The sequence below is a fragment of the Puntigrus tetrazona genome, chromosome 23, assembly GCF_018831695.1.
Source record: "Puntigrus tetrazona isolate hp1 chromosome 23, ASM1883169v1, whole genome shotgun sequence".
Lineage (NCBI taxonomy): Eukaryota > Metazoa > Chordata > Actinopteri > Cypriniformes > Cyprinidae > Puntigrus > Puntigrus tetrazona.
Window position 1 is genome coordinate 14,933,270 of NC_056721.1, and position 16,589 is coordinate 14,949,858.

The 16,589-nt window shown below is 36.0% G+C and overlaps 1 protein-coding gene across 6 annotated transcripts in view; it reads right to left on the bottom strand.

Annotated features, from left to right (window-relative positions):
* The window catches only part of LOC122328902 (sushi, von Willebrand factor type A, EGF and pentraxin domain-containing protein 1-like), a 502,117-nt gene that overhangs the window by 247,479 nt on the left and 238,049 nt on the right, over window positions 1-16,589 (bottom strand). The gene's annotated exons all lie outside the window — the stretch shown is intronic.

Below are 16,589 nucleotides of genomic sequence, written 5' to 3' on the forward strand. Positions count from 1 at the left end.
ATAATCGAAATCACAGTAAAAGTATAAGAACTGCATCAGTACAGTCTGTTTATTTTTGGCTTATGGTCAACAGCACTCTTTTTGCTGATTATTAATTAAGTGTTAACTGTGCTGTGCTAGCCGGTTCTCAAGGGAGAGAAAAGTGCTTATAATTTAATGATTTTTTTACTGCTTTATCACCTCAGTTCTTACGTTAATTTGTTAAACACCATCTTTATCTCTCCTTTGAGAGCCTGAGATCTTCATTTCCCTGATCGGTGTTATTGATCTATCCGCTGTCAGCCTCTGCCTATCAGCTTAACCCATTCATCCAGAGTGTGTTTTAATTAAGCGTCATCAATACATAAGATCAAGAGCTGATAGACAAGGTCAGTTAAAGCCAAATATTGGGCCATTAAGACACTTCATCTCAAAGTCCTTGAGCTTCACATCAAATACAGATGAGAGCTGTAATCAGCTGCACAGCGCTTATGAATCGTGACCGTACAATGTAACCCAAGCTAATACCGTACATTGATTTTCTGATTCACAATAACAAGTGCAGATTTCTCCTCCACAAAAGCATTCAGATCTGTTACAGAGTGCGATTTTTAGATTTCCCAACTTTTAGAAACGCACTAAAGCTCCTTGTAAGTTTCTCCTGATCGATATACTGAGACAGGCTCTTTTGTTATTCCCTCAGGAGGGTCATGGCTTTGGCCGAGGGCCACGATGACCCCGAAAGCCTCTTTGAACTCAGATGTCAGCCACTCTCAGCATCCCTCTCTCCTCTCGTCCCGTCACACTCACGCCATCCATTTCAACCAGGGCCACAGAGTCAAGATCAAGCTCTCGTGTACGTACGCGCTGATAGGGAGGGGGAGAAAGAGAGAAAGAGAAAGTAAAGCCAGAGAAAAGTGAGGACGGATAGAGCACATCGCTCGATGGATACGTAATTTAAGGGACTGACCAACCAATTTACGATCCTGCAAGGCCATAAAATTCAGCCTGGACTTAATAATAGCACATTTAATGTGACACCTCTGACAATTCCAATCTAGCACAACCACACTCGCCGCCTATCTGTATCTGCTTTTGTGTGTGCGTGCCAGCGACTGTGCATGGCAGAAAGACGGACTGCGTGCAGGAGAATTTATACTCCTAGCCAGGCTGTGTGAAGGCAGAATACACACATACTACGCCGCAGACCGAATTTTACAGTCGCACCGTTTATCAAAGGCAACATGGCTGCCACTGGGAGCTAAAAACTTCACTTATATTTAGCCTTTTGGAATGAGGAGGAGCTGAGATAATTACTTTAGGGATTGATGCTCATGTTCGCTCTCTTTCCTTAGCCACATATCACTCGCCGATGCTGGCTCCAAGCTCTCAGCAACAGATAAAAGGGACGGATAAAGTCAAATGCTCGGCCCGGAGGAAAACCGCTATGGGGTACGTGGGATTCTCCATTTAAGAAGTTCAAATTGAATGCATAAATCTGCTTGAATGCTTCTTAGATACATACACGATCACGGACGGCTGACAGCAGCTGGCGGACCAGGAGCTGGTAACGCTCCCGAGCCCCTGTGGAGGTGTACAGCCGCTGGCAGTGTCTACGTCAACTCGGTCTATCTGATGAAGATGCTCAAGAGAGATTTAAAAGAAAATCAACGCAATTGTGGAAAAGTAATACCTTTTGATTACATCTACATAATGTGCAAAGCTTTAAAGGGACTAAAAGTATGAGTTTTGTTTGCAAACAGCAAAATTGAAAGGAGACTATCTTCTGAAGCCATATGTTAATTTGGTGTTTAGGGGTGGTAATATGATTTCACAACTTTACACAAATTCTAGAAGAAATGATAACTTAATGGTGATTCACATCAGACTAATTCAGTGGTAACTTCTGATTTAATTTTGTTTGGATCCACTCAAAAGAATGGGCTCAAAAGAGTCCTTTATTTATAAATCAGACTTCAGAAATCAGGTGCTTCTCTGATACACCATAAAGGTACATTGAAGGACATCTCAATATAATCTCAATATAATTCTTTGTATTATGTCCTTCGTTTGACCTGTTTTGAAGGATATATCAGGTCTATCCTTCAGGTCCTTCAATTGCTCACAATCCTTTGCATTCCATTTCCCAAAGAAAATGACATTCATGACACCATGGGCTCATTGACCCACAAGAGGTGTGACCCTCACAGACTTCAAAAGGCCTCACTTCGGTGACCACTTTCTGGTCTCTTTCGACTACTTCTCGTCTTCCGTAGCTGGTGAATATGTGCAAAGCGGGTTGCTGTTCGGCTGGACACTGAGATGATGAGAATTTGAGCACCTCTACAACCATTAAGTTTTTTTTCGCAAACCTTACGGCCTTGACTTTCCATTCAACCAAAGATCCTTAAATATCAGCAGATCTATCTCAGATCCCTTAGCTCTTACCACTTTCTACCTCAGAAGAAACTTCTAATCATCAGAGTAAGGACATCTTTGGAATTCATCACTCTTCAAACCTGGAATTGGAAGAACAAAACTTGAAACCATCAAGACTTTCATCCGAGACTGCCTCTGGACCCTCACCAACGAGGCAATGCAAGTATCATATATTTAACTAAACGTTTATAAATGGTGCTTATGGTTTACAGGTGGATGGCTTTACTTACTGACTGTATTTATACTTGTGTGCTTAGTTATGTGAGTGAGTGTTTAGATAATGAAACATTTATGCACAAATCTTAACAATTTTGACCCTTGCTACATGCTCTAATGCCTTGATATTGTAAGAAAGTATTTTCTGTGGGCACAAAAATATCCTTTTTAAGAGTTTATATGAACTTATACTGAATGTTCACTGAATGAACAGATTAGTTGATGGCGATGTAATTCTGATACAGTTACTACTGGCAGCTGATATAAATAATTGCAATTCATCATAATTAATTCAAATTATTTATATACATTTCCCATAATGAGCTGATTTGCTACACATCATTGAGCTTGTTCAATTTCATTAAATACTACGCGAATGCATTATGTTTTCTTGTGTTTGGTTTTAAATAAATCACATCATGCTAAAAAATACATAATGACCAAAGACATTTGTCTTAACCTGCACCACTTTGCAAAGAAAATCAGATAATATGTAAAATGTTAATATGAATTGTTCTTCTAATTATTGTTAAAGTAATTAATTCTAGCATTTAATGCTGAGAAAGACAGAAGGAATTGTCTAGGAACAACGCATCCTCACTAGAATGCAGCCTTCTGTTTGAGAAGCACCCTACATTTGTTGCACCTAACGCTTTGGGAGTATTTTTTTGTACATCAGTCCATGGCATTTTACAAATCAGTCTTGTAAATAAATGACTTTAGCCTTATCTACAAACAAAGCTATTGTTTGGCTTCAAAAGGCTTGAAATACTGCGTACAGACTAATGCATGATATACCTTACATTTGATAGTCTGTGGTCACCATTCACTTGCACTGTATGAAAACCGCAATTTATGTCAAACATTTCTGTTCTGATCTAGTGAAAAAGTATGTCACATGGGTTGAGAACGACATGGGGGCAAGACTTTTTTATCCATCCTTTCACGGAGAATTATCCTAAATTCTTATAAATACCTTTTTCTCTGAACTCCTCTTTTGTTGGCCTGAATATGAAAATCTGTGAAAGAGAAATGTTGAATAACCCTATTGTATTTGTAGGGCTGTAATTGTCAGGTCAAATAAAGGCGTTGTCTGAGTGAGCCGGGAATCAAAGGAATGCAGCCATTAATATTAATATGTTCACACTCAGGAGGAGGCCTGTTCATTGAAAAGTGATTATTTTTTTCTTTCAACCCCTGCTTATGCCTCCTCGTAACTCCTATCATTTTTTTTCTTTTCCTATTTGCCTGTTTCTCTTTGTGTGCTAAATTGCACATCCATTTGTGCTTAGCCACACTAGAAGTCCTAATACTTTACCATATTTATTCATTATATAGACATACTATAGATGATTCATCATCCATATACAATGTATATGTATAATGTGTCCAAAGTGTAAGTTATATTTACTTTGAACATAAATTGGCTTACAACCACACTGCTATTTAAAAAAAAAAAGATATACACTAAAAACTTCAGGTTTATAGAGTTACTTTTGATGTTAATAAAACATTACCAAGAGCTTAGTCATAAACCACAAATCTGTTAAATTAAGTTTTGGCAAACTTTCACCCTCAAGATTTAGTATGAAGCATCCTAGGATGCACCATGAAGTTTTGCAATTCTAGAGAATATTTTTAATAATCCATCACTTTCAAAGAAAAATGGTGTAACAAAATGAAAGTATCCCAGCTGTGTAAAAGATTTGATTGTGGGCATGACAATGTCTCTCAAAGATGCATTTGAAGGCAATTAAATTTTAAATAAAATCTTTTGAACCCATTCACAAGAAAAATGTCCTTCAAATTCATTCAGTGACCTTTCCTGTTTGCCAAAAAATGAGTTTTCAGTCTTGTTCGTTCAGTGCCGTTTAGTCAGCAAGTCCCTCTAAATGAGATCCAGTGCTGACCTAATCTTGTTTTGAGTCAGACTAAGTTTAAGCACCCTAAGCATTTTTTACCCACAGACAAAGTAGATATTTAACATTTTCATCCAATTTTCAGCTGCTGAAGTTTTACCAAGCTCTAGCAAAATCCAACAATTATCTCAATAAATGAAAGGCTTGATAGTTCATTAGTTTTTCTGAATTCAATTCAAGTTTTAATTATAACACTAATAAACCCATTGTGTTAAAACATGCACAAAAACACAGTATGTCCAACAGACTACTTGGCAAATAAAAGTATAAATTCAGAAATTTAAATGAGGTTATTAGTTACTCACCATAATATCACCATGGACTACCATGGAAAATAATTGTTTTGAGATGCCAAATAAATATAATCTATTTTTGTATAATCTATTTTCTTTAAACCCAGCCTACAACAGCGTGCACAAGAGAAATGCACACAATAAATTTTTACATTTCAAAATACTCAAAATGTTTTGAAGCAATATGGTTTACAGTGACACAAGAAGTGTTCTCATAAAAAAAATGTATATTATAGTACCCATGTTATAATGCACATGTGTACTTATAAACAATATATACCAGAATACACATGCACATGCACGCGCACACACACACACACACACACACACACTGCTTGGTTGCTTTAAATTCCACTTTTAGTCTAAATGGGTTTTCAGACAAGTTTTAAAACTTATTTTTGAACTTAAACTAAGTATTTGAAAAGATTCAAACAAATATATTCTAGGCTGTTCAAAATTCCAGTGGAATGCAACACTTTAGGGTCGTCACAGAAAAACAGATTTGAGTTGTGTACTTTATTTACATGAAAATGGAGAGTGTTGGGATTAAACGGTGTGTAATTAAGAGTTTAATGATGTAACAGGCTGTTAAGTGTTGAAAGTTGACGGTATTGATTGAGATTTTCGGAAGCCTTTACAGTAACTGCACTATCGATCTGATTGAGGTAAACAGCTCCTGTAGAGAAGAAATGACTTACACGTGGAAATAATGGCTTAATTAGGCTGCAAAACATGAGCATTACAAATTCTCAGTAACTGATGCAATACGACACAAGTCATACTGTTCAAAAAAGACATGCGTGAGCTACTAAAATGTCAAATGGCCAGAAAATACAATGGATTTGTGTTCAAATTTGCGTTCAGTGTAAGAACTAAGAGAATTAATAAAGGCCAAAAATAGAGACGATCATAAAATATAGATCTGCCACAAACGAAGACTATATTCTAAATTGCTCACTTAAGTTTAATGCGGTCGTCTCTTTAGCGGCACACCAGGCTGCCCTGGCAATGAAAAAGCCTATTGTCTGACTCTGTTAACCGCTGGCCCACACAGCCCCTCATTATGACATCATTAGCCAGAGAAGACCGCAGCTCTGCTAAATGACCTTTAGAACAATGCCGGCCCATCAGTCTGTTTCAGAGCCGCAGAGGCAGCCTGTCAGGAGAAACAGCGGCCGGCTACGGGCCGCATTGTGCTCATCGTCTCGGAGAGTGTTTTAAACGAGCTCTGGATATGATGACACGCTTCGTAAGAAGGAGCGCTCTGACAGATCGCCTCGTGTGGAGAGCTCACAGAGGGAGGAGCGACGCTTTTTCTTGTCTTCTAACAGAGGTGAAATTGCTTTTTACTACACGTTTAAGAAAGTTGAAGGTGAGATTGGGCATTTTCTCTTCGTCTCGCACATACACGATTGTTCTTGGTGTGTGTCAGCCGCCACCGCCGCCGCAGCAGCACTATTGATTTTCAAGAAGTGATTGCGAGCGGTGAAGGTCAGGGTACAGACGTTAAATCAGACAGGGCAAGAAAAGAAGCCGAAGAATCGCTCTACACACACAGGTGTAATCAGACATAATCCTTATGGAATCCTATTTCTACATTCTACATATCTGACTCTGCCTTTGGGGACGGTACTTAATTAAAGAAAGAACGGAGGCTGCAGATATAGATGTTTGTGAAGAAAGTTTCCGCAGATGTCACACAACTGAACTTGAACAACAGCTCTACGTTCTAAAGAAAAAGACTGCTCTATTTTTCGAAACTTTAACAACAAACTCTACAATATGTTTACTCCATCTCTCTGAAGTCACACTGTACAAGGTCCCAAACAAATCGATACAAGGATTAGTATGTTGGACTGACCCAGTGCTCCATCTGTCTGTTGACTTATCAATAATACAGGAAGGCCTCTCCGTGATGAAACCGTTCGGGGCTTTGTATCCATTTTTAAGTTGATTCCTAATAATGCTGCGTTACATTCAACTTTAAAAGCGCTACAGAACATCACTTGAAGTTGGAATTCTGAATTGCAAGAGCGTGTTTGAGATCTACAACCTTGATTTTGTGGAGCATGAGGAAACTGAGGGAAATATACAGTTTATGAATTTCATTTGCTTTAAAAAGGTTAAAACAAGAAGTGAATTTGTAAAATATTTTTGCTCAATTTTTTCTGAAATAAAAACGAAATAATGTAGAAAAAATTGCCTATGAGAAAGTACCTATTTCATATGAGAAAAACGAATGTCCACAGAGCAGGTATGAAACAAAGTCTCAACTTTCAATTTTGTGGCTCTTTAATGTGTCGTGACAGATCACTGTAGAAAACGGCTTCCATCTCAAGAATGCAGAAAATTATGTTGAAATAAAATATACAGCCTACCATAAAACTCTCACCTGCAGGAGAAAATTGTTCATCCACAATTTGGTCGCTAGGAAGCGTCTTATGAACATGTTCAACATTGGCATTGCATTGACATTTATCTTCTGAGATCAAAAATCTTAAGCAGTAATATCCTAAACTCTGGAATTTCACTTGAAATTAGCATAACATGCATTCTGGGTTCACGGTTCTCAACACATCTGCTCAGAAACGAACAATCACCAGGTGCTGACGTAACTTCCCATTCACTCATAGCATAGAAGTCATTCTGAACGCTTGTTAACCACCTGCACACACACATCAGAAACTAAGGACAGGTTGTCAGGTAGCAGATGTGGCAGCAAATTATTGAAGCCAGACATTACTAAACTCTCATTAGTGCTGAGAACGCTTTGATTCATTCCCTCACTAACACACACACTCACTCTTTTTCCCATTCTATGAGGTCAGCAGGTGTCTCGGGCTCTGTAGGGCCTGTCTGAATGTAATTAAGATCTGCTCGTTAAGATGTTGCTCAGACCGGTAACGCTGTTGGCATAGCGACTGCCCGCTGAGAAGCTGTGCTGATCGAATACCTCTTAGTGATATCATCTCAGCATGATGTCGGTGACTGAAGATAAGTGAGTGATGTCATCATTGTGCCCCCAACAGAGTTCCCACAGCTGATGAGTTAAATGCCTGTGCATGTTGCTCCATTCACAAAATTAAGATGAGGGGGTTTGAAGAACAAGCCTGGCAAAATAATGAGCTTTCACTACGATTCACACTCCTTGAATGTGATCTCAGTCAATTTATTATTTATAGTATCTATAGTAGTGCAAATTCTTCTATTTGGGATTTTTCGAATTAAAAACACTTTTCACTGCAAATGATATTGTGAGCATATTAACAGGACCATTTAGGGAAAAAGATTCAAATAATTTTTTGACATTTCCATTAGCTGTGAGATTAAAAACAATTATTCAAAATAGAATGCACATGTAGAACAGTTAATGATAAAATACAAATACAAAAAATAAAACTTTTATTAAAATGAAACTGTATAATGCTCATGAAGTAACTCTCGGGGCAGTTTTGTTTTAGATGTTGTTTAAGTATTTATGTCCTCATCGAGACGACAGATGCTGAAAACACTGCGAGCGTCACACACGCTTTAGTGTATGTAGTAAACAAAACTCTCTGCCATTCATTCATTCATTCATTAACCTGCCTGGTCTCATTGCATAAACATACCTGGGTGCACTTTTTAGCGACACATGAAATACGTACCAACAAGTATATATCAAACATTAGTACCTTTTTTGGTACTTTAATCTCTGTGTAATAAAAAAAAACCCATTTATTTCAATGAAAAAAAATCCAAAACTTTCAATTTCAACATTTTGAACAATAGGGCCATACATTTTTTTTCTTCCAGAAATTCTTATGCGTTTAATTTTCTCTGATAATCAATGGAAGACAAGAAACATTTATTCATTTTTAATCAAATTAAAATAAAACTTTTATTTTTGGCAAACACGCAGAGGTTTACTGTTAAAATTATGTATGAAATTATATAATATGTAGTCTCTCATCTCTCATAACTATACGAATCAAGCATATGAATTTTTCAATAACTTAGTGATCATTACCATTAATAGATCATTAACCTGCTGTATGACAACTAAGACTGCAGCAATGACCACATCATGAATGGTGTGGAAACTGATTCATAATAAACAGGGAAAGCCCAGTAAATGTAACATTTTATAGATGAGACAGGGAGTGTGCAACAAACAGAATACAATATTCTATGACAAAGTTCTGCATCCCCCAGGATGTGATTAGATTTGCTGAGGCACCGGACTAAATTTCTGATTTGTAAGCGTGAGCGGGCAGTATTCCTAAGAGCTGTCTGCATGAGCGGAGCGTCTGAGAGTTGTTTTTAATAATGCATATGTGAAACACAGTTCTTGGGTCCCTAAAGTGCCGAGAAGTCTGACGGATTCCTGCAAATCAATCCTTTTGAACTGTTTGTTTCAGTGAACCGCATCCAAAAAATCTGATTCATTGATACAAGTCATCCTAGAGTGTTAACATGAGTCTTTTCTCTTTTCGTAAGAGCCCAAGCAAAGAGGGTTAGCGATCAAAGAAAAAGTAAAAAGCAGGGCGAACACAAATTGAAACTTAAGTAGAAAACAAATGAAAACTCAAAAATCAGTCTGGGTCAGATCTGTAGTATATGATGTAAACTCTAAAGACGGAGCCAATCACGCACACTTGTGCCAATTTGAGCAGAGAGAACATCGTGATGCACGTAATAATCCTTTTGAGAAGAGCGTTGAATGGCACTAATGTTGCTACTTTGATCCTCTATAAACACGTTGACAGACAATTAACCTCCTCTCAACGCTATCATCAGTCAACGCTGAGCAATGGCATATTCTTCCCCGTTGGCAACGCGCAGTGCACATCTGCTCGGATGTCAGGTGGCGATGACTCCTTGATAATCTCATCTTTAGGAAAGATTACGGGTTCTTCCTGAGATTTTCTGCCTCTAATTACAGAATTTTCCAAACTGAATAAGCTGGCTCTGTTTCCCTGGTGATTAAGACTTCATTGGTCGAGTGTGATTTTGTTTCGCAGAATTTGAGGAGAGTGCTGAATTCAATCCCAGTCGAGAATGTAAACCATTATAAGATGTAGTAATCACAAGGGATTGATTGCTAATGTTTTGTCAGTGCTGTGCTCAAGTCTCATCTGCTGCTCTACAAAAAAAACATGACTTTTAATATGAAATAAAGACCCTTCTATGTCATCTTACACTTGCTGAGATATAGATCATCACAAGTACTTCTGACAACACCATGCTTTTTAATGTAGCCTGGCTTTGGGACAAAAGAGAGTGAATTACACTTGTATAAAACCATTTTCCAATCAATAATATTACAAAATATTACTAATTATTTCTTTAGAATTTTCATAAAATATCCTCCTTAAAAAGCGTATTATAAATTCCACAAAAATATTAAGAAATACCACTGTTTCCAAAAAATAATGATGCGTGTTTCTTGACCACAAAGTCAACATATTAAATTTATTTTTAAAGCATCACGTGACTGAAGAAGTGAAAAATTGTGCATTGCATTTTGAAACAGTAGAGAATAGACACATGCATATATATATATATATATATATATATATATATATATATATATATATATATATATATATATATATATATATATACACACTGTAAAAACAAATTGTTAGAAGGACAAAATATGCATATATAATTTTAATATATACATGTTTAATATACATGTATGTATGTTGAGTACACATTTAATTTATACACAAACAAACATATTTACCAAAAAATGTATAAAACATACATATTTATGTTTGAATCCATGGGTAATCTAATGGTCACTTGTACATTTTCATTTCCCTTTTCTTTCTGCTTGTTTATAAGTCACAGCCATGCTTCATGTAATAAATTGTGGCATAAACAATAATAATGTGTTATCATGCAGCACACAGTCTCTGGTAGTTTTAATGCTCATAAGTGTGTGAACATGTTTCCCGCTGCCAGTAAAAGCAGGCAAGCTTTTAGAGAGGACTGATAAGCTGAAGAGGGGAATACCGTTCCTTCATTTTTATGATTTAATACTTTTCTATAAGCCATCCAGCAAACCCTGCAACTGCATATGAACCCTCTAGATATAGCGGCACACATGATTGAAAACTCCGCTATAAGCTTATGTTTGCAAGCTTGCACAGTATAAACCAAGGCTCAACAATATGGATGCCTTAATGGCCCCAGGCCAGTATGAGAGGGTTTCGGCCCGGGCCACTTAACAGAATTGTCACTTGCCTTATTGGGCCAGTTAACTGCATACTTAACCTCATTGGAAAATTAATTATAGCGTTATTGAACATTGTTCTAATCTTAGTGTCAACAAGAAAACATTAGGGACTAATTGTAAAATGATTTGTGATAGTGTTATAAATGCTTTTTTTTTGCTAATTATCTACCTTTTTTTTGCTATATAAAATTATCTAAATTAAAAAGGAAAAAAAATATAATTCACTTCCACAAAATAAACAAAAAAAAAAACTTCCACATACAGTAAATGTGCCGTAATCAAAACAGGGGGGAACAGGGTTGTGTTTGAAAAAACAAAAAACAAAAGCACATTTTACAGCTATATATAGAATGATAGCAGCTAGGAAGAATGTAAGAGCCACTTTTGACCATTTGTGAAGTCAGAATCACACACTGAGAAGAGATAATAAGGCAGAAATAAATCAGAACAGGTCAAGACCAGCAATCTCCAGATTTGAAACTGAACATCCAAACCACTCAACCATGAAGCTTTTTAAAATGTTAGCCATTTGAATGATTAGAATAATGCCTTGCCTTCAACTTACACAGACAGATAATTTCAGATGTCAGACAGCCAATCAAGTCTTAACCCCAATTCAAAGTCATATAAAAGATGAAAAAAGAAAAACTTAAATGTGCAAAGGAGCAAAGATACAAAGCAGGATAAGATTGTCTTCTAGAAAGAGGGTATTATAAAAGAAAACTTCTGCTTCAACTGAAGCAGTAAAATCTGTCTCCACAGTGACACGCAGAGGAGATCTGTCATTGCCTTTAGACAGACATTTGTATACACCACTGGCTGAGGGCCTCAAATATACATCTGTATTCTACAGCCATGCCACAGATCAGATTGGGATTTCCAACTACCACTGAGTCCTGATGTCACCTTTAATTTTTTAGTAAACAAACTGACACCTTTTTGAATGTAAGCTTCATGACTGTAATTTGTGAAACCATGCCATATTTTGATTAATATCAAGATCAACAGAATATATCAGGATGGTATCGAGATCAAAAAGATAAACATCAGAGATGAGCACCAGTCCCTTGCTTGCACATCTGTGGGATGACCCCATGAGGAAGCACGCACACGTAATCCAACCACATATATTAAACAAATGTTATACTGAAGTAGCCTGATTGCGTCTAGGCAGAGGAAAAAAAAACTGTACTAGAAAATAATGTCGTCTCTGGGGACGCGTCTATCAGTGAATCAGTCAAATTGACATATTATGAATTCAGAACAAATTTAATCAGCTTTTGTCTTTCTCGCTAGAACAAACAAACCATAAGTGAAACGAAATGACAGAAAAACATGAAAACAGATAATTATGTGTTAAGTTGATTAAGGTTTGTCCTAATTCTGCTTGATTAACTGGAACTCTGATGTGAATCATGGCACAAAAAAAGCAACAGATGTTTTTTCTTTAATAAAAACAGGCTAAAACTAGTGAAGACACAAAATGTTGTAACTTCTAGTAAGATCACAGCATTGAAAATAAAATTAAATAAAACAAAAATATTATTCCTGTCTGTACAAAAGGAAGACATTTTGAAGAATGTCAACTGTTTATATTGACAGCCCCTTTGAAAAAGAGACATTTTTCAAAATATATTTTGCTTTCACATGCTAAAGAAAAGGATGAGTAAAGGATAGAATTATAATTAATGGGTTTTACCTTAGAAACGAACAAGAAAAACTCTGTTTAACGCTACACAGGCTGGGTAATTTTCTTGACTTGATTTTTTTTACATAGTCCAGAGTCATTTGATGGTGTAGAAAAAGGTACTGTGTTCCTCAAGTAGGCTCACTAATTACTGGTTCTATATCTGGAGGCTGACATTTAGGTATGTAAATACCACTGATGTCAGTATTCACTCTTAAAGTGATGGATGGACAAGTATCAGCCCGTTTGTGGCTTTTGTTCCGTTGGGAGCGGACTAAAATAATCAGTCAAACCCCTGCAAGCACACGCAGCATCTGTCCTGAAGCCACAGGTCAGCCTAGCGTTTAGTCTTTAACTAGGCCTATTATTTAAGGTTAATTAATGTTGTGTAGCAGAGGAAACGGAAGAAAAGCCAGCATGTGCAAGCAAAAGTGTTGAGTTGAGCTTTCTTATTTTGGTCAACAAGAAAAATTATGACCTATATAGTGGGAAAGATTCTGGGGCAACTTCAACTTGCACCACATTAGCATACGGTATTCTAGCTAAATTCTTTTTATGCCCTCAAGTCTATTACCAAATGATAGGACCGTTAAGAACAATAAGTGGCTAAAGACATTTTTAGAATATTACGGTCAAAATGGCTTAAAAACATTTTTTGACCAATAGCACTGTTTTAATGGTGTGGTCAGTGTGAAATGACAATAATCGAGTTTCCATCCAAAATGAACGTGCAAAATTGGAATATCGCATAAAACATTCGCCAAAAAGCACCATTTTCATTAGGGCTGGGCGATAAATGGGTAACGATAATTATCGAGCAATATAAATGTAAGTGTTCGATGTAATGTTTATGAGGAACGATAGAGCGCTAGTCATTAGAAGCGCCCCACTCTGACTGTTTATCCACTCGGGTCAAGCTCAAATGGATGGTTCGTATGGCATTCCTTACTAGCTGATGAGTCCCGCTCAGTCCTGCAGACACTGAACAGCGCTGTGAGATCCAGTGTGAAGCGCTTAAATTCAGCAAGGAAAACAAATAACTTTACAGCCAGATCATACAGCGCTGACAAACAACGATACAGTCAGAAGACAAATCGACATAACTGACCATATTTAGTATAGTAACAATAACTGCACCATGGTATTGAGTCAGAAATGTGGGTATTCGTGTCCACTTTTATTACATTATTAATGTAAACATTTATTGAAGGAGTAATGGAATATAATTACAGTATATTTGTGATTAACCTATAGCTGTTAATGTGTTTATACTAAATGTATTGAGGGACTATATTTGTGGTTTTAACTGTGATTATAATGAAGACCAATAGTTTAAAAAAACTATTAAAAAACATAAAAATGAGATTGCTCAAACCGTTACAGATATTATTATTTTTATAATTAACATAAATTTGCCTCTGCAGCCCAGGTAAAGCTACTATATGTAGATTTCTAAGAGTCGAAAAGATGTTATATTATTGATATTATCAGGCAACACAAACCTATTATTAGCACATACAGAACCAAGATTTTTTTTGTTACAATTACAGATAAATGAACGGAAAAGTGTAAAGAATTTAAGAATTTGTTTGTCATGTTCTAGTTTAAAACCACAATTATCCCTGTCTGGTTTTTACATTTTCCACAGTGAAGCAAAGATCTGCCTTTAAACTTTTTAGAAATAAAGAATTGGCATTTATTGTAATGATTATCAATATCGAAAAAATATCACGAAAAAAAAAAATTGATATTACTTTTGGGCCTTATCGCCTAGCCCTAATTTTCATATATAAATTACTTTCACAGGCGAGCAAAGAAAATACAATAAACGTAGTCATTGCTTTTTTTTTTTAAAAGTGGATGCCTGCTGTTTGGAAACGCAGTCATGTAAAAGAGGAGGCAATTATACAGAAATGCATAGAAGATTAGACTTTGCTTGGGCATTTAAGAATAACCATAACATTTCAGATGATGTGCAACAAAATCGGTTCGATGTTTAGTCGGGTTATGTGGTCTCACAGCGCAAGAGTAACAAGACTTTTTTGATGCCCATGAAGAAATGTATTAGTCAAATGCATTTTCATTCTCTCATTATTCACATTTTCCCTCAAACAAGCATTTTTCTTTAGAAATTTGGTGTTTCCATTACTTGTTTCTGATGCGATACTTCATAATGTGCATAAACAATGGTGATGGAAACATAGCTAAAGCATGACAAAAAGTTTGGTGGCAGTCTGCCTTATTCGTGAATGATTTGCTACACTGAAAAGTAAATCAAATAAATAAATAATTGCCAGCATGTTCTGAGCCAATTTTTGGGAAAGCAACAGTATAGGAGGAGTTTGAAATAGTAGGTTTCAAAGAAATTCAAAATGGCAGACTGCAAGTTCAACTGAACGTGGCATAATCAGTATCAATGTTCTCGGATGATCCAGGAAATCTATCAAGACCACTTTTATTCAATTGATGTCAAATCAATCAAATGCTTTTGACATTCAGACTTCAATCCAATGAATCAATATTTTATCCAGTAACCATTCTGTTACCCTCAAGTCATTTCAAACTCTTCTTCAGAACACAAACAAATATATTTAACCATTTTTTGTCCATACAGTGAAGTTCTAGGGGTTCCAAAACAACATTGGACTCCTTTCAATGAATTGGCAAAACAGACACTTTCACCACTTTTAGAATAAAATATCACTGTAAAGGGAACAGTCACATTTGCACAATTCTGACAAAATTTCATAAACAAAAAAAAGTTCACTGTCAATAGCGTAATAACAGCTTTCTGCTAGTCAATGTAACACCGTGTCCTAACTACACATGATGATGCAAAACACAATAAAAGGCATCTAAATAGCTGCGAAGGTTTCTATTTCAGCAGTGTCGCGACAGGAACAACAGCATACAAACTATATGACAGTATACAATCTTAGGTCATTATGTGCTTTATTCAAAAGATAAAAATATTATACTGCATGACATACTGAAAGCAGCAGCAGACAGTTTACCTCAAAGCTTAAAAATACATTTAAGCAAAGATGTCCGTTTAAACTGTAAACACACTGAGAACCAATGAATGCATTCCATAAAAGAGATGTTATCAGTCACTCAGTATGTACATTTAATTAGTTCTTAATTTAAAGCTCATAAAAAAAAAAAATATTAAAAATCCAATCTCCAAACTTTTGAATGTAATAGTAATGTTACAAAATCTCTTATTTTAGATAAATTCTGATCTTTTAATCTTTCTTTTAAAAGAATTCTGAAAAAAAATGTACTCAATATTTACTATTTTAAATATTGATAATCAACAAATCAGAATATTAGAGGGATTTCTAAAGGATCACATGACACTGGAGTAATGATGCTGGAAATTCAGCTTTAATCACAGAAATAAATTACAGTTTAAAATCTATTCAAATAGAAAGTATTTCAAAATCTTACTGTTTTTGCTGTACTTTGGATCAAATAAATGCAGCCTTGGTGAGCAGAAGAGAAAAACACTTACTGTTTAAAAACCGGTTACACAGGCTCATTATTCTTATAGATTGAAACAAATTTGCTTCAGCCGGAAAGAAATGTCATAAAGGTGCTTCAAGTCGCCGCAGTAAACAAAAACAAAAAAATATGATTCTCAATCCTTAAAATTTCTTTAGTGATCTCTAAAACAAAGCAAACAGCACATTCAAATAAACATCATTATTAATTCTCAGTGAATTACCCCTCTGAGAGATCCTAACACTTGCGCACACACATCCTCGTTCACTCTCCAACATATTTATGCATCAACACACACACGACAGGCATATTTATGACCTTTTAAA